The 18,228-nt window shown below is 43.6% G+C and overlaps 1 protein-coding gene across 1 annotated transcript in view; it reads right to left on the bottom strand.

Moving 5' to 3' along the window:
- MTNR1A (melatonin receptor 1A) overlaps positions 1 to 9,229 on the bottom strand; it is an 86,437-nt gene extending 77,208 nt beyond the window's left edge. The window contains exon 1 of the mRNA XM_081875917.1: positions 8,934 to 9,229. The gene's annotated coding sequence lies outside the window, so the exon portion shown is untranslated. The remainder of the gene's footprint in view (positions 1 to 8,933) is intronic.
- Between the last annotated feature and the right edge of the window lie 8,999 nt (positions 9,230 to 18,228).

The following is an 18,228-nucleotide window of genomic DNA, read 5'->3' as shown; positions in this document are numbered from 1 at the left end:
CATGGTATTCTAAAGTGGGGAACTCGTGGTGGGAATAAGCCGATTTTAGGGGAATGGAAAATAATGTTGTTGTTTTTTTAAAAAAATTGGGTTAAGGATAACAAGTCTGAATTGAGGAGAAGAACTTGTTGAGATCATTTGAGAGATTTGGAATACAAGGGGGGGAGGGAAGGGGAAGTCCTGAAAGGATGTAATTGGAAAAAGATTTGAAATTGGATGTTTTATTAATTTGTAATTAATTGGAAAACTTTAATAAATATTATTCAAAAAAATAAAAATAAAAAAATAGGTTTTCCAACTGGTTAGACTGGAAAAAAATCCCTTATTTCAAGTGATCTGGGATGGGAAACTTGTGACTGCCCAGATGTTGCTGGATTAAAGCATCTCCCAGACCATTCCATTAGCCATGCTTTTCCCCAGAATGCCTCTGGGCTGTGGGTGAAGAGGGTGGGTGGGTAGTGCCCCAGCCAGGGCATCACTTTGCCTTGTAAAAAAAAAAAGGGTGAAAGATAAAATGGACCTCATCCTGCCTGTTGAGCTGCTGGGAGGGGAGGAGGGAGGGGAGGGGAGAGCAGAGTGACCAGGTCATTGCAGGAAAGAGAAAGTGGAGAGGCCGGGGCACTGTGCAGGTGGAGAGAGGCATGTGTGCAATGGTGGCCACCCCATTCACAAAATGCTATCAGGATGAGGTCATGACCTTTTGATCCTGCTGTAGTGGCTTCTCTCTTTTTTCAATGAGCCTGTGCTGCCTCGTGCTCAAACATCAGGCAAAACCAAGCCACAGCTGAGCTCAGGCCAGATCAGCTACATGCAGTCAGTTGCAACAGCTCCAAAATGCTGTCAGGAGGGCTGTGTGTGTCCCTGCATGTGTCAAGGACTAGGATACAAAGCAGGATATTCAGATTCTGGGAGAGGTGGCCCCTCCCCCCTCCTCTTATTACACTGCAACTTATTTTCGCTTTTTGTTTAGTTTCTAATGTTTTGCTGGCAGCTCCTAACCGCCATTCAAGTAGTTTGCTTAAGGTCATACATGCAACCTCCTCCTCCTTTGCTTAGAATAAATCAGAGGATCCTTCATGTTGTCACATCATGCTCTGAGTGTAAGCAACCTGACTGCTAGGTAACCACAGCCAGTCTGCACAGATCTGCTCTGAATGATGCTTCTCGCCCAAGTGGCCAGTGACTCTCTCTCTGGTCATCCTGAGTCGTAAGATTTCCCCTTTAAGATGTTAACTGCTGCTTCACATTCAGTTTGCCTGAGCCTTCTGAAAGCAAATGAAAGCAACCATAAAAGTGGTCTCTCCAACTCTTATCGGGCCAGGTGGTGTACAATTGTGAACAATCCTCCAACTTTTATCCTAGGAGAACAGAAAATCTGTGGGAACAGATGGTGTCTAGGATATCCAAGTAGGTCACTCTCTGCTGAGTTAATGTTCATGCTAACACAGTACTTTCCCCGCAAGCATTCGCTCTGCTCTGTTTTCTGTCAACTGTTTGTGGCGTTTTTGATAACTTTTGGTCTAATGGAGTAGCTCAATGCATTTGATTAGATTTTTCTAATTACTTTTCGGCTGAAGCTCATAGAGATGCTTAAAAAAATCAGGTTTAAATGCTCTTTGGGATATTATGCCGGCTGGCTTCTCCTCCGTCTGGTGCTTCTGTATTTACTGTTACTGCTGTCTCGGGGTCTTTCTTCCTACCCAAAAGTGCACCTGATGTCATTAACAATAACATTGTGCAGTAAGTTTGCAAGTTGGCGTTTTGCAAGAAACACATTCTACCATTGCTTCCCTATAAGTTTATGTAGGAGAAGATTATTTAGAGTGTTTTGCTTTTATTTATTTGCTGTGCAACCTGTGTGAATTCTCAATTGGACTCTGGGGTTTGACTGCTTACTTTAATCACCCAAGGAAACTCATTGCTAGATCACTTGGCTATTCCGGATACAGGCTTCATATTCAGATAATGGAGGAATGCAAAGTTATTTGCACACTTCTGTGGCTGAATATTAAACATGAGCCAATGGCGCCAGACTGCTCAATAGTGAAGTGCTTCTATTCCTATGGCTCAGCTTTTCCCCCATTGTCCTAGTGGCAACTACTGAGCATCTCAAATTTGTGACAATGCTTTCTGGTTAATGTTTTCAGCATTACCCTGCACACTTTATGTACATGACCATTCTGGAGTTTGGCCTTCCCATTTAGCAGTTTGAGGCCACCTCTGCCGCTTCTCATGCTTGAAAAGCATACCTCTGGGATGGGCAGAGGTGGCAGCCAGCATTCCTCAGCAAAACTCACCATTCCTACCATGTTGATTTGGGGTGAGGGAGAACTAAAAGGGATTTGCTTTTGTGCTCTGAAGCACTGGGACTGCAGTGTTCCAGCACAAACATTCCCTCTGATTACAAGCTTGCCCTCTCACGCTGGTGTTCCCTCTACCTTCCCCCTCATCCTGCACCCTGATATTTTCCTTCCATGGCAAGGTCATGAGAGGGAGATCAGTTTCACTTTTAGTAGACACTTGTCCATGGCACTTTTTTGGTGTCTGAGTCAAAGAGGTGCCAAGAGGCACTTTGGGGGGAATCGCCACTTCAGCTCTGGGTACCAGATTGTGCTTTACCTGCCTAAACACATTATATGCCTGCAGGACAGCAACAATACTTCCCCTGGAGCTCTTAAGCCTTCATGTGGAAGAAGACAGTTTTCCAGACCATCTGATCCCAAGTCAATATGGCCAGCCCCATGCAGAAGGTACTGCAGTAGACCAGGTGAGCTGTAACTAGCATGTGTCACCAGCACCAGAACAGATGGGTAGATAATACAGATGGGGAAAGAAAAGAAGTAAATGGGGCCAATTGATTTCTGTGTCAGAATGCAAACTGTGACTCTCAGGGACATCCTTGAGCTGGGACTGAAGCCTAACCCATCCCAATAGACATCATAGACAAGGGGCAGGCTCTGCTTCCTTGTGGATGGTGTGCTTAAGATTCTTGCTGTACACTTTGCCATTCAGGTACATGATAGCCATTCACTGCCCTCCTTTCAGCTACAGACAAAGCTTCCTCACCCCATTATCCTTACTTGAGGATTAGGGGCCATGTTTGCTGCCTGGTCTGTCCCCAGATGAATTTCCTCTTATTTGAGGTCATTTCACTGTCATTGACTCTTCATGGGAAAAGTAGCTGCAGACCCTACAGAAAGCAGCCTGGGTTCTGCTGGCAGGGAGCAACAGGGAGCCAGGAGTCCCTGCAGTAGAATTGACCTCTCTCTGCCCTTTCTCCCATCACAGTGAAGGCTATTACTCTCATGGTTGTTCTAAAATCATTGCTGTTTTTGGCTTTCTTGTAATGACAGCAGTACCTACCATATTCACTCAAGTCTAATGTTCCATCGAATCTAATGCACACCTTAATTTTTGCAACATAATTTGGCCCAAAACGGTGAGCATTAGATTCTAGTAAATACAGTAATTACACACACACACACACACACACACACACACACACACACACATCCTAGTCCCAGCAGCTGGGAACGTACAGTTAGCAGCTGTAGAATACAGACAGTCTCAATATTTTGTCACATTTTAGTTGTCTCATCATTGCAGCCAGTCATTTAGAGTAGACCTTCTTTCACAGAGATCTTTGAAATGACAAGTCTTCTAATATCGTGAGTAATCATAGTGTGATTTTGCAAAGGCTGACAATATCTATTCAACCTCCTTTTTAGCATTTTGCCTCTTTCCTTTTCCATTATTGCTTTGCAAACTGTGGCATGGTGTATTTAATTGCTAATGCTAATAAAGAGCTAATAAAAATGCTAATAAAGAGCTATTTGACATTATCCAGGACCTTAGGAGATTCCAGTGGTGTTATCAGGCAGGCACATACAGCATTAGCAGAGAGCAGTTGCCAGTCAGAGTAGGCAACACTAGAACATATGAACAAATAATCTGACACTGCGTAAAACAGCTGCCTGTGTTTTCGTGACACAGGAGTTCCCTCTAAGTGTGGGCTTCAATGGAAACCTGACTGTACAGACATTGTAGACCTACTGGCAGGGATGCTTTCTTGGGTCTGGTACTGTGTATTTGGATTGAAGCCTCTGCGTGTACATGCATGTAAATCTACTGACAAGCACTCATGGCACAGCAACTGGAAACAAATGGGAAGATGCTTCCAGCAACTGTCATTCAGAGGCAGAACATAGCCAATTGTCATGAACTGGCAGGGTGACAGGGAGGAGTCCTGGCAATTGGTGCAGCCCAGCCATGAATGGGGCACACTGGGGCAAGCTAGGGATGGGGAAGGAAGTACTCACAGGGTGATGGAGGATGGCAGTGCCCAGGAACCAGAGCAGTAGGACTCATCACCAGAGTCAGAGGGACCTCTGTCTATAAATATGGTGGGCTCTGAGGTATAGTGAGCAGCGGAAGGGATGCTCCAGGAGGCTGAGACAGCCATGGGTCCACAGCTCTCTAGCTCTGAGAGGAGGGGTGTGATTCCTCAGCTGGAGTAGGCTTGGAACAGGTGAGGGGCATATGACTCATCAAGCCCAGATGCTGCAATCAGCATGCAAAGTATGAGACCTCTGGGTATAGGGCAGTATATAAATTCAATCAATAAATAATAAAAGTAAAAGTACAAAAGGGCAGCAGAGCTGAGGTTCTGTGCCTGCTCAACTGCTCATCTTGATGGACCTTGGGCTGGGATGCTACAGGACTTTGGACTTACCTCTGACCGTGTTTCTTACCTGTTGAACTTGGGACTTGACTTACTGACTTGCTGCCAGGTAGAGCAGGAGTTTGGGACACCAATTAGCTAGTAGCCATTGATAACCTCTCTGAATTCTCTTGTCCTCTTTTGAAGCCATCCAGCTTGGTGGCCATCATGACTTGTGGAGCGCATTCCACAACTTATGCCTTGTGTGACAAATTACCTTCTTTGGCCCCGAATCCATGCCATCAGTATAACAAAAGGAGAGAGCAAATAACATAAACCAGGCATGTTCAAGGTTAGTTAAAGGTTAATCATGGCACCCTATGGAACTGCGGGCTTTTCGAAAGTCAACTGAAAATTGCTAGCAAATCTCCGTGACGCAGAAGACTTTGAACTTTTGAGCCACTGAAGTTTCTTAGGAGATGCAAGGAGCCTTGAAATCCCATTAGGAATTGACTCAGCCCTTCATGGCAAAAACAGTACCTTTAAATGATTGAGATCAGTGCCAGTGAAATCCCCCCACTGGCATTGCCCTTGTCTCCGAGGTGTCACTGGGGCTGTGTATTTATGCACAGTGTGAACTGCTTAAATCGTTACCTACTGCGTAAATATCCCAATCAAATGTTTAGCTGAAAGACTGATAAAACTCTGGAGAGCTGAGAATTTCTCTCCGCTTGTCACTTCATTGCCAACAGGGAGGCATGCCGCCTCGTCTGTCCCGACAATCAATACGTGCAACATTCAGAAGAGATTTCTTTAAATGTGCTAAACTGTGCAATAATTGGCCTGGAAAACAACAGCTGTGGCGCCATCGTTTTGCCCAAGAAACATTTGGCTGCCAGGATGAGGCACTCACAGCAGATTAGATTATTAGTTTGACTCGCTTGTCTGCTTCACCTGTGACTTTGTGAAAATGGATCATCTCTGTACATGCGTATAGACAACTCTATCAGTATACATCAATGGAAAAAGATATACATTTACAGATATGTGTCTGTCTATATGGGTGTATATGTATAAAGATAGAGTGAGTGCAGATGTGCATCATACGTTTAAAGCACATTCAATGGACATTTAATGTTCATGGCGTTCCCCAAAGAATGCTGGAAACTGTAGTTTCCCACCACAGCTGCAATTCACAGCATCCTTAACAAGCTGCAGTTCCCAGGATTCTTTGGGAGAAGCAGTCCGCTTTAATTGGACAACGAATGTGTTTTAAATGTACAGTGTGAATTGGCCCACAGAAAGAGATAAAGGGCTTCTCCAAATGACCTTTTATGGAGCATTTATCCTGAGTTGCTCACACAAAGCTTATGCAGAGGTTAGACTATGGTCTTTATTGAGCATTTATTCTGATGTGTTTGAAGGGCTATTATGTGACATTGTGTGTTCATCCTGAGCTGTGTACCTTCCCATTAATCATCTGGTCATTTGGAATTATTGCTTAACAGAAAGCAGAATAATTTATTTTATGTAAATGACAGACAGAAAATTGGAAGTCCTTTTAATTTTTTCTACTCCCCCCCTTTTATTTTCTGTTTTCTTTTTCTTTCTCTGTTTTTGTTTTTACTTATATTAGTTTTTTATCTTATTGTGTTATGAAAAAGCTTTAATAAATAATAATAATTATTATTAATCAATATGCTAGGCCCTAGCAGACATCATTGGTGAGCATCCAGTGGGTAGGTAGCTGCCTGAGGATACTAAATTGTCATGCCAAGCCTGTGTGAAGCTACAGGAGCCTCTTTTTAATCCTTAACCATGGTTAGGAGATAGGGAACATTGAATCTCTTACATGTAGCTTACCTCCAGCACCCAAACTCATCCCTTCTCCCAGTTTGCAGAACTGACTGACCAGCTGCAAAACAGAACCGGCTTCCTACCTATCCTTTCAATAGTTGTGTGCTATTGAGCTTCTGGGTCATCTTACCCCAAGCACAAATGACTGTGACGTCAAAGGAAGCTCTGTGTGTTGCTTGCATGTGTCTGGACAAGATGACAAAACGTGAACGCTTTTTGTTCTGCAAGAAAATGGCCCTTTTATCTGTTCCAGTTCTCATCACTCCCACACGGCATAAGGAGAGGTGGAGGGTGAAAGTCATTTCCTGACACTTTCCCACCAGGTTGTTATCATATGTCTTGCAGAGTATCTGTCACTTTGATGGGCTGTGTTAGGATAAGTGATATCCTTGAAAACATCTGCAGCCCTTGCCCTACCAAAGTTGGATTTCTGGTGTCAGCAGAACTCCAAAGGGGTTGTGCCATGGATGGAGTGGGGAAGACATGGATGCAAGGAAAGCAGAGCCTTTCAAACACGGGAGAATAATATGCTAATGGCAAGGGTGTGATGGACAGAACTTTGGTCATCCTCCTGGAGACCCACTAGCCAATCCTGTCAGGATGGAGTAATCAAGATGGCATAACAACCACCAATCAGGAGGGAGTGGAGCGTGAAAAGGTAGAATCTGACCATTTAATTGACAAATAGGGCCTGGCTAGGGAAGTAGCTGGATGATTAAGGGATTGTTAGGAAGGACAAACTGGTTTAATTTCCATAGGGAAATGAAGAAATCCCAAAAAGGGGCTAGAGACATTTTACTGTCAGGGTAAACCTGATAGCCATTCTAGGAGAAATAGGATTTAATAAAAACAGTCTTATAGAGGAAAGATTTAAGTAGAGTTCTTAGCTGAATCTGTAACAGTGTTTTGACTAAAAATAAGCATTCTGCCTTTTTTAGTGTAACTATTAAGCTTTATCCCTCAAAGAGTGCTTGTTAATAAAATTCCAGTTTTGTTTCCATCATGCCTCATCTTTAATTTATTTCTTTTTCAAGGAATAAGTGGCCACATGAATCCCACTACAATAGAAAGTGCCCTTGCTTCTGAATATAATTAACCATTTACATAAAATCCCTGAATTCACAGTTGTTTCTGACAGGGAGTGACAAGGTTTAAATCACCCAGAGCTGGTCATGCTACCTCGGGAGTTTATTGCAGAGGGAAAATGTAAAATGGGAAAGAGGGGAGGAAAATAAACAGAAAAGGACAGAGGAGTGCAAGAGTGCTGATTTACCTTAACTAGCACGTGTTAGATGAGATGAGTTCAACCATATTCAGTTTTCTCCACTGCTGCCTTCAGGATTGGTGTTTTATGCTACAATCCTAGCTCCTGGCTGACAGCAGCAGGGCTTGATGGAATGGTGTAGCTGGAACCAAATCTACAGCTCCACCAATCATGCCAGCAAAGAAAAAAATCTCTTTCAGAATGCCAGCTCCCTGGCTGGTTCAGCAAAGATGCCATTACCCAACAAGTGATGGAACAGTGCTAGCTCAGGAGTGGATGCAGTGTTGACTCAACCACACACCATCCCTGCTCCTGAAACATCTTGGGTTTGGGTTTTTTGGGGGGGTGGGGGAAGAGTTACACTGGCTACTGCTGGATGCTGTCAGTGGTAGCTTCCAGCCACATAAGGACACTCTTCAATAGGTCTCTTCTGCCTGGCAGAGCCAGGCAAGGTTGGATGGAACAACCATCCAAGTAGGACTGGAGCCACCACAAAGCAGTGCCACCCACCTCCAGCTGAGACAACCACTCCAGAAGGATACCAGGGTTGATGGTTTTGAATGTCATTGAGAGGTTGTTTAGAAATAACATCAACACATTTCCCCTGTCTCTCTCCTGGCAGACCTCGTCATACAGGGAGAACAAAGCAGTTGCTTTGTCAAAACTGACCCTAAACTCAGATTGAAGTGGATCTAGAAAATCAGTTTCCTCAAAGAGTGCCTGGATTGTGGAAGGAAGGGGATATTTTCCCCAACCTCTTCTCCAGTGATTTTCCTAAATCCACACCACTGCTACCATTTAATATCATTTATACACTTTGCACCCTTAACTAACCCCAGACCCTGGTAACTGTAAACTAAAATCATGCTAAAAGATCAGATATAAGCAACAATTTTTTTACATGGATTTATTTCGTGATTATGTATTGTACAAGTTTATGGGAGTACTTGAAATAGGAGTCTCTTGAAATGGGTGTGCACTTTGTTAACTTGTTACTGTCGCTTTAAATACCGAAGGTTATTTCAGTACACCAAGACAACTTTGAAGAAGCACTTAGATACATTATTAAAACTCTTTTGCCATATTGGTGTAGTAGTTACTGCACCCCAGTTACGCCTGGCTTTTTTTGAGGCCTCTTTTGCCTCTACTCACCTTCTGTAGCACAGCTCTGATTTTGCTGTTGTATAATCTTCCTTTGGGTTTCCTACCAGACACCAGAGCTTGGTATTCCAAACTGCCTCTCAATTTTTCTCTCTCTGTGATTCTTCCCCTCATCTCTTCATCCTAAACCAAGTGATTCAGCTACCCCGGCAAGTCTTCAAACAACAAAGCAACTCTGGCTTCCTTCCAGGTTTTCTTCCTTCTTCCTCTGCTGCCTCCTTCTGGCCACTACAGACTAACCCAAATTGACTAGTACTCAGCTATATATACACTTCTCCTGACCCCTCTAGTCCAGCCCCAGCCAATCAAATGGTATAACTGAAAATTCTAAACCTGTACCCACCAATCAGAATGTGCACATCCTTCATTTGCATACTGAGAATTCTGTGTCCAACCCCTCCTCATCTGTGTCAGTTAAAGTTCTCCAGTGACAGTTAAACCAACTTTCACCTGACCAGACGGAAGACTTCCCCCATCAGATACATTGCAGCGCACACAACAATACAAATGGCAGAATACATTCCACAATACTCATTAAAGCACAGGTTGAACAAACAGTATTGCAATACAGTTCTATCATAAACCACATTGTGGATATACAACTTTAAATAAATGAATAACAGGTAGACTGCCAAGCTTTCACCATTGGCGCATTACTCCATTACTGGGAAAGCTTCAGGGTTAAATTTCTGCATATCACCCATTTGTTAAAAGAATACAAACCTTGCCTGAAACCAAGGCCCAAGTGAACATCTGGTTTTACATTTACTATAAATCTCCCATCAGCTGACAGAAATTTAGCAAAAGAATAATAAAATTGTACCTGTTTGTTCTGAAAGGAAAAGAGAGGCAGCTAGAGCCATTAACAAAGGAAGGGGATAAACTAAACTCCTACTTGAATGCTTTGAAATGCTTGCATCAAAGGAAGATGCAAATAAGCAAACAAACGCCTAAGCAGTTGGCTCCTTATTTGATTTCTCCTATTAAATGATGAAAATAATTCTAGTGCAGAGGAACATGGGGTGTTTTTCAAAAACAAAAACAAAAAACCCTTTTCAAAGTAGGGAAGTGGTTTGCTTACTCAGAAACCAATTTTATTTCCTGCTAGTGAGGGTTTTTAACTTGTGAAGCTGTGAATAAAAGCAAAGATGGACAGGTTTTCCCCATGTAAATTAAGTAGCAGCACCATGGTCACTTATCCAAGTAATGGTTGGAACAACTAAAGGAACTGTAACTGCTTTAATATAACTGTAACACCCATGTGTACTTAGACTTACATGGCTTAATCTTTGAGACAAGCCTTTGCTATTGGCTCATCAACCAGGTAGCCACAACCAAAGCCTTGCTTGTGAAGGGAATGTGGAACCTCCTTGACTCCCAGTGCAGAGAGAGCAGAGATGGGGAAGAGACATGGAGGGTGGGTAGGAATGCTCCTGCTCCAGGGTGTGAGACCAGGAGCTTGACCTCAGAAGGCTACATTCAGCCATGCTTAATCCCTCTCAACATCCTCCATCCAGGCAAGTCAGGGGCAATATCACAGTTCAAGTGGACACATTCCAGCCAGTCAACAGCACTTGAAGAAGACACAGAGGAGGGGTCAGTCAGTGAAGGCTGGAGTGGGTTGCGTGTCCTGACAGAATCCCAAGGGCTGGATAGAGAGTCCTAGAGGGCTGTATTTGCAGACTTTCCAAGTCTGAAACTGTTCCTGTTTTCCAGGGTCAGTCCCAGATTCACAAAAGCTGTTGCCCACCTAGCAGTTCGAAAGCACATCAAAGTGCAAGTAGATAAATAGGTACCACTCCAGCAGGAAGGTAAACGGTGTTTCTGTGCACTGCTCTGGTTCGCCAGAAGCGGCTTAGTCATGCTGGCCACATGACCCGGAAGCTGTACGCCAGCTCCCTCGGCCAATAAAGTGAGATGAGCGCCGCAACCTCAGAGTCATCCATGACTGGACTTAACGGTCAGGGGTCCCTTTACCTTTATCTTTATCAGAGAAATGTTGGAGGGTTATATGATCCCTAAGTGTCAGGGAATGGCCTGAACAGGAGGATTAGGAAGTGTATCCTCAGCCAGATCAGCTTCTCTCTGAAGAGGAGGAGGAGGTGGACAATTTGCCCCACCCTCTCACAAGCAGTTTCAGTAGGAGAGAGAGAGAGGAGAATGCTGTACAGCCTCCGCAGGAGTTATCTAGCTATGAGATACTGGAGAAGAGGGGGAAGGGAGGAAACAGCTAGCAGAGTCCCCCCTAGAGAGCCTGAGCCATCCCCCCCCCTCAGACTCGCAGGTCCAGCCATATTAAAGAACAGAGAATGCAGAGGGCTGGAACTTCCTGTTGGCACCTTGGATGTTGCTGGGGAGGGAAGTGGAAGGGTTCAGAGTAGCCAACACCTTTCTTTGTGGAGAGATATAGATTCTTGCTTTGCAACCAGATGACTGAATGGAAAAGGCTATCAAATACAAACTGCTTGTGATTCTTGCCTATGAAGTTACTGGGAGAGGAAAGGACTCTCCACACCGGACACCAAGCCAAAGAGATAAGTCACTATATAACCATCTGAAGACAACCGTAAATAGGGAAGTTTTTAATGTTTTATTATGTTCTGATATATGTTGGAAGTCACACAGAGTGGCTGGGGCAACCCAGTCAAATGGGTGGGGTATGAATAATAAAATTATCATTGCCACCATTGAATAGTACATCCCCATTTTCATGGGAGAAATGTTGGAAGGTATGCATTTGGGCCTCAGACTTGAGATTCCCCATTAAACAGACATCATCCAGTTTGTGTGTGCTAGGAGACTGAGAGTAGGAAAAATGAAGTTCTCCAAGGAAATGAACATGATTTATTTATGAGAAGGAGGCACACACAGAGAGACCCCCCCCTTCAGCCCCTTCATTTTCATTCCTTGCTCTTTGGTGCTTCCATTTATCAGCCTCTGGGAATCAGGCAGGTAATGATGATATACGAACTCGAGTGAAGTAATTTTCCCACCATGGTCCAGAAATCACGACAAAGCAACCCTAGTTCAGGAAATCATATTATACCCCAGTATAAGCAGGATGGTTAAGCTTTAGTTGATGCCTACCTTTCAAATACCTACAGGCTCCCTTTGCTGTTACAGACTCAAAAGCACATTAATGTTCCAGTCATAAGCTGTGATCAAAATGCTTTAACCTTTGTGCAAGCAGGAATTATTACAAAGCCTTCTGTGCAAATTTACCAGCCCAATTTCCTAGCAATTACTACATTCATTGTCCAGTGGCTTGAATTACAGAAAAATGAAATTGGTTGGTGAGAAGCAGGAGCACGCTCTAAGGCTATTCATAAGTTCCAACGCCTTGTTGCTTGCTTTCAAGTATAAATGTATTAGTCTGTCTGGAGAGCAGAAAAGTTCTGCACAATATCCTACAGATCCTACTGCTGCAGATGACTGAGTTGGTATATGAGCTATTCTTGAATACACTTGCTGCAGAAGAAAAAGAGAGAAGAAAAAATATACACCATACCATGCACCACTGTTCAGGACATATTAAGGAAAAGAGTTTCACCCTGTGTACTGTCAGGGTTATTGATTTATAAGTTTTCTTCACCACTAGACAAATAAGCTGGCAAACAACAGTTTTTGCTAAGCCAACAAGAGAAGGGCTGAATTTTCATTTTAATATGAATGGATACCCTTCATAACCAAAAGCATGTAAAACATGTGAACTCAAATTTGGCCAGAGGCAAGGAAATAGGAGTTCTTTTATTTATTTAGGGCTGTGCCCTGAATTATTTCAGGAACACACACACACACACACACACACACACACACACACACAGATAGGGTAACGCTTCTACGGTTATCAAGCAATATACGATTATCAAATGTGCCCCTTTTAAAAAAAACAAGGAGGGGTGGAGGCTTAATTTGATTCAGCTGATTTGGTCACCAGCTAGCTATTTTCTCCTCCATGTGATCAGCCTCTGACAAATTCACATTTGCATGAATTATTGGCGGTGCCTGTGCTTGTTCTGTTTACTTCCATTGAACAGGCAATTCATGTTTTAGTTGCACAATTTGGTTATTTTAGAAATGATTTGGGATCAGCAGCCCAGAAAAGATGATGTCACTGAAGCGCAAGGCAAATCTCAGTCCAGTGGAATCTAAACTTATAATGAAGATGGTAATAAAATGTGAATATTTCCCAGCCTGATGGCAGGGAGTGGGAAGAGAAAATACCTAGCTTGATATCTGCATGAGATATAAAAGAGATGATCTGGTGAATACAAAACCAAAAGTTGTAAACATAAATTATATTCAATTCACACCAAGAGAAAGCAAACTGACTGGTATTCAGACAATGTGTCTCTTGGCAAATAGAGATTCTTGCCTTATTTTTCTCTTCCAATATGTCTCCTGTCTCCAGAGTAAAATTAAATTAGCATCAACCCCTTTTTTCTTGAGTCAAGACAATAACATAAGCCAATGAACTATCATCTCCTGCAATCTTAGAGGAAGCTTTAATGACCTAAGTCATTTACTTAGACTGGATCCAACTCTTCTTTTTGAGTCTCATGTATTGTCAGGTGTTGTTTTTATGCAAAAAGCAGAGTTAAGGTAAAAAGCTGTTTAAATAGCTGTATACATACATAATGCAGTATGCAAGTAAGCTTTAATTCCAACCACAAGGTATATTGCACACACCAAAACAATCTCCATGGTGTAAGATTCCAGAGTTTCCAGTCACTTTCCTGAAGTTTGTATTTCCTTTGGAAATGAGGCACAGCAGAGAATGTGTTTATAAACCATATATACAACCAGAGCCTATGATGGAGGGGTTCACACCTCAAGAAACAAGGCAATGATCACCTGTTATCCACTGATGTCCAGTACAAAAGCTTCTTCTGATGGAACATACTTTTCAAAGAGTGGTGTTTCAAGCACTCAGAGTAGTTCCATCAGTAGGAAAATGCCTCTGGACCGCATCCCATAGCACTAACATTTCGCTTCCTTCGGTCAAATGCCAACAGTAGCTTAGAGAAAGGCCAGTTGCTTTTTTATGCACACAGGCTTCCAGCGTTTTCTCTGGTGACTCCTTAGAGCTCCACCAACCTTTGAGGTACAATCCCTCAAACCCCCTTTTCCCCATGCCCCACACACCTACAAAGCTAAACCAGATTGGCATCCAGCCAGTCAGATTTGCTTCAAGCCAAATCCCTCCTGGGCCTGGCCAGTAAAGCAAGATGAGTGCCACAACCCCAGAATCGTCCGCGACTGGACCTAACGGTCAGGGGCCCCTTTACCTTTTTAATCCCCCAACTACAGCATCGTCTCCCTACATTAGAAATCACAAATGAAACACAGAACACCTCTACTGTGTCCATCATCCTTGGCTAGCAATGGTGCTCAGGTTCACAATGAGTCCTGTATCTGCCTCAAACGAGCTGAAAGCCTCCAGGAAACAAGTGTTTCAACACACAGTTTATGACATGCTAGTCTCTGGGTTACTTGTGTCAGGAAAGAATCGCTACTAGCTGCCCAGGTGGGGAAGCTTCTGCAAACTGGAAGACTGTGTTTCTTCATCCGGTATCAGGCTGCCGGTATTAGCGCTGAGTCTGGTCCTCCAATTTCTCATAAGTTTCAGATTTTTATCCTTGTCAATAGAGCACTTGAGAATTTGGATGTTTGTGTGGTTTTGAGCTTATTATTGTAAGGGTGGTCATGAGTCTTTCTCTCCTTCCCCCCCTTCAATTTCTCCAGCATTCATTATGAACCCTCCAGCTGCCCACAAGCTTCAGGTGAAGAGTTATCTGGTGACAGGGGCTCCCAACATAGGAACCAACTCCTAGGGGCCAAGGTTCCTTTGGCCCTCCACAATAAAATATTTGCTGGTGCCAGGGCCCCCAGAGTTGATTGGCATTGCCATTCAAATGGTGTGCGTGCACCACATCTTGTGATCAGTTATGTGGGGTGAGAATTACCTGCCCCTCAATATTTTATTCAAATTGATACCCCTGGGTCCCAAACTGTGGACAACCAGTGCCCCACAAACTTCATTCATCTGTTGCATGCTTGTGGATTTGCCACTGAGGACAGGAGGCAGCACATCCATTCATTAGTCACACCTATTTGTAATTGTGGACGCAGGTGGCACTGTGGGTTAAACCACAGAGCCTAGGACTTGCCGATCAGAAGGTCGGCGGTTTGAATCCCCGCGACGGGGTGAGCTCCCGTTACTCAGTCCCTGCTCCTGCCAACCTAGCAGTTCGAAAGCACGTCAAAGTACAAGTAGATAAATAGGTACCGCTCCGGCAGGAAGGTAAACGGCGTTTCCATGTGCTGCCCTGGTTCGCCAGAAGCAGCTTAGTCATGCTGGCCACATGACCCAGAAGCTGTACGCCTACTCCCTCGGCCAATAAAGCAAGATGATCGCCGCAACCCCAGAGTCGGCCACGACTGGACCTAATGGTCAGGGGTCCCTTTACCTTTACTTGTAATTGTATCTTTATTACTTCTATTTCTTGTGTTGTATTTTTTTACAGGGGAGTTTACGTGGGAGTTACATTCCGGGTCATCGTGCGCATTGGCAGAGCATGCATGAGCCTGCACCGCCCCCATTGCATCCCCCCCCCCATGTATGCATCGAACATGCACAAAATGGGAGTTGTCTTTTGTGGCATTTGTAAGGAGCCCGCGGTCGTCTCACGGACTATTGACCCATACACCACTAATCCGCTGCCACCAACCAGGTTCTCCCCGGTAAATCACTTAGTCTCAGTCAGGTTCTCAAGTTAACAATGAAGATTGTAGTTTATTGTAAACACAAATTACATTTTAAATGCATTTGAAACACTGTTACCCTTTACCCTCTTAGTCTTATTTTATTCTGTCTCTAACTCTTCTACCATAGGGACATGGGTGGCGCTGTGGGTTAAATCACAGAGCCTAGGACTTGCCGATCAGAAGGTCAGCGGTTCGAATCCCCGCGATGGGGTGAGCTCCCGTTGCTCGGTCCCTGCTCCTGCCAACCTAGCAGTTCAAAAGCACCTCAAAGCGCAAGCAGATAAATAGGGACCGCTCCAGCGGGAAGGTAAACTGCGTTTCCATGTGCTGCTCTGGCTCGCCAGAAGTGGCTTAAGTCATGCTGGCCACATGACCTGGAAGCTGTACGTCGGCTCCCTTGGCCAATAAAGCGAGATGAGCACCATAACCCAAGAGTCGGTCACGACTGGACCTAATGGTCAGGAGTCCCTTTACTTTTACCTTTTTAACTCTTCTACCTCCCCTCACAAAAGAACCAACTGTACTAACTGTCTTTCTCTTTCCATCTGTCTGCCAACTGCTTTCCCAACTGCTTCTTCCCAACCAACCAACAGTCCAAACCTCGGGCTAAGCCCTTTTATAAACAGGTAGGCTCCGCCTCTGGCTTTTCTATTGGTCTACCTATTAACTCTTTCTCTCCTCCTGTACAGACATTTTCAAAAGAACGGGCAAACGCCACACCTGTATTCTGATGTTAATTCTATAGAGTTCAGATTGCAATACAATAAAATGCAATATATAAGAAGCAAGAAAGATATGGTTAAAAAAAGCCATATGGCATCTAGCACAGCACATTACAATGGCCACGAGGGGCAGAACAATCATTTAGGTGGTCCACCCAGACCGTCAGCAGTTTTCTAGTGGTCAATGGAGAGTAAAGCTTGGGAGCCACTGCCTTGTGGCACCATCTCCTGGGCTTTAATTGAAGCAGAACCACCTGAGGAGGCTGCAGAGGGCAGATCATTAGAGAGATGGTTTATAGTAGCAAAGAAAAAGAAAGAGGCACTCACAAACACCCCGTGAAAGGAAAGTTAAATGCAACAAATAACCTGCACATTACTCGCTGGGATTTCACTGTAATGTTCTCTGCCCTTTGAGAATTGTAAAATGCAATCTCCTTTTCACTTTAATTGATGGAGAATGGCCAAAATTTCAGCATTACTGTGGAGCTAAGACTGTAACATAGATAATGTCTGGGCACACAGTTAAGTGAAAACAAACAGTGTTTGTGGGTTAGCAGAAAAGAATTACTTGCAAGGCTGTTGTGATAGTTAATTCTTTTGCTGATTGTAAATAATAAGCCTCATCAAAGTTAAGTTATATATCAAAGTATTATAGCATCGGCTTGAAAAGGTAGTTATAATTACTTCCCTCCAAATGTTTTCTCATGTGGGACACACTCTCTCTGGAACAAGCTGCTAATCAAAAGAAGCTTAGATTCCACTTCTCGCAGACTGTTTTGAATTTGGTTCAGTGGTTTCTGCCACAGAGCAAGTTATCAGACACAACAGGCAGATAAGAGTGTTAAACAAATGCTGGAAATGACAACCTGCACCTCTTCTCTTTCTAAGGGACTCCCATTACTGTCATTTTAAAAATAAATAAGTATCAGAATGTCAAGACAGAAAAATAAAAGCAGAGGAAAAAAATCAAGTCAGCATAGGAAAAAACCTACAAGCATTTGTGTGTGTAAATAATTGAATCACCGGACTTCATGTAAGTGAATAATCAAACTTGCTCACAGATGATGCCAGAGATTCTGCTAAATGATAATAAACTTCACATCATATTACCCTCTTTGAATTAAATAGAAAACTTCTATTCCCTTTACTGCAAAACAATACCACACTGTAAGTATTTATTTTATTTTGTTGAAACCTCCTGGTACATTGTGTCCGTTCAGAGTGGAAGCATTATGCACTTCAGTTAAATCTTTTCTGGGGAACTGTTTTGGTTAAGCATACCCAATGTAAAATTCAGGTTGCTCCATGTCAAGAGTGACGATTACATTAAATACTTGCAAAGACAAACTTCCAAGGTCACTATCCCAACACAGAGTGAAACATGCTTCAGCCCCACTGATTTCAATGGGCTTGAACTACGCTTAGCGCAATGTTGGATTGTGGCTCAACAACAAGTTTTGGAGCTCCATAGCAGAATCTCGCCTTAGAACATAACATCAGGTAGTGTTTGCAGGCGACTCTTAGCCATATCACAAACAGCTCTTGGAAGCTCTCCATATTCAAGAGGTTGGAGAGGCTGTTGCTTGAGGCAGACAAACCCTTTGGAGCGAGGGCATCACTTGCAGGAATCCCAGCCAAAGAGCCCAAATCTGGGCTCTTTGGCTGGGGTTGACATAAGAGGTAGAGCAGGCTTCCTCAACCTTGGCCCTCCAGATGTTTTGAGACTACAATTCCCATCATCCCTGACCATTGGTCCTGCTAGCTAGGGATCATGGGAGTTGTAGGCCGAGGTTGAG

This window comes from Podarcis erhardii, assembly GCF_964252035.2.
Source record: "Podarcis erhardii genome assembly, chromosome: 9".
Classification (NCBI taxonomy): Eukaryota; Metazoa; Chordata; class Lepidosauria; order Squamata; family Lacertidae; genus Podarcis; species Podarcis erhardii.
Note: the sequence above shows the minus strand (reverse complement) of the source record. Positions and strands in the feature narration are given on the sequence as shown.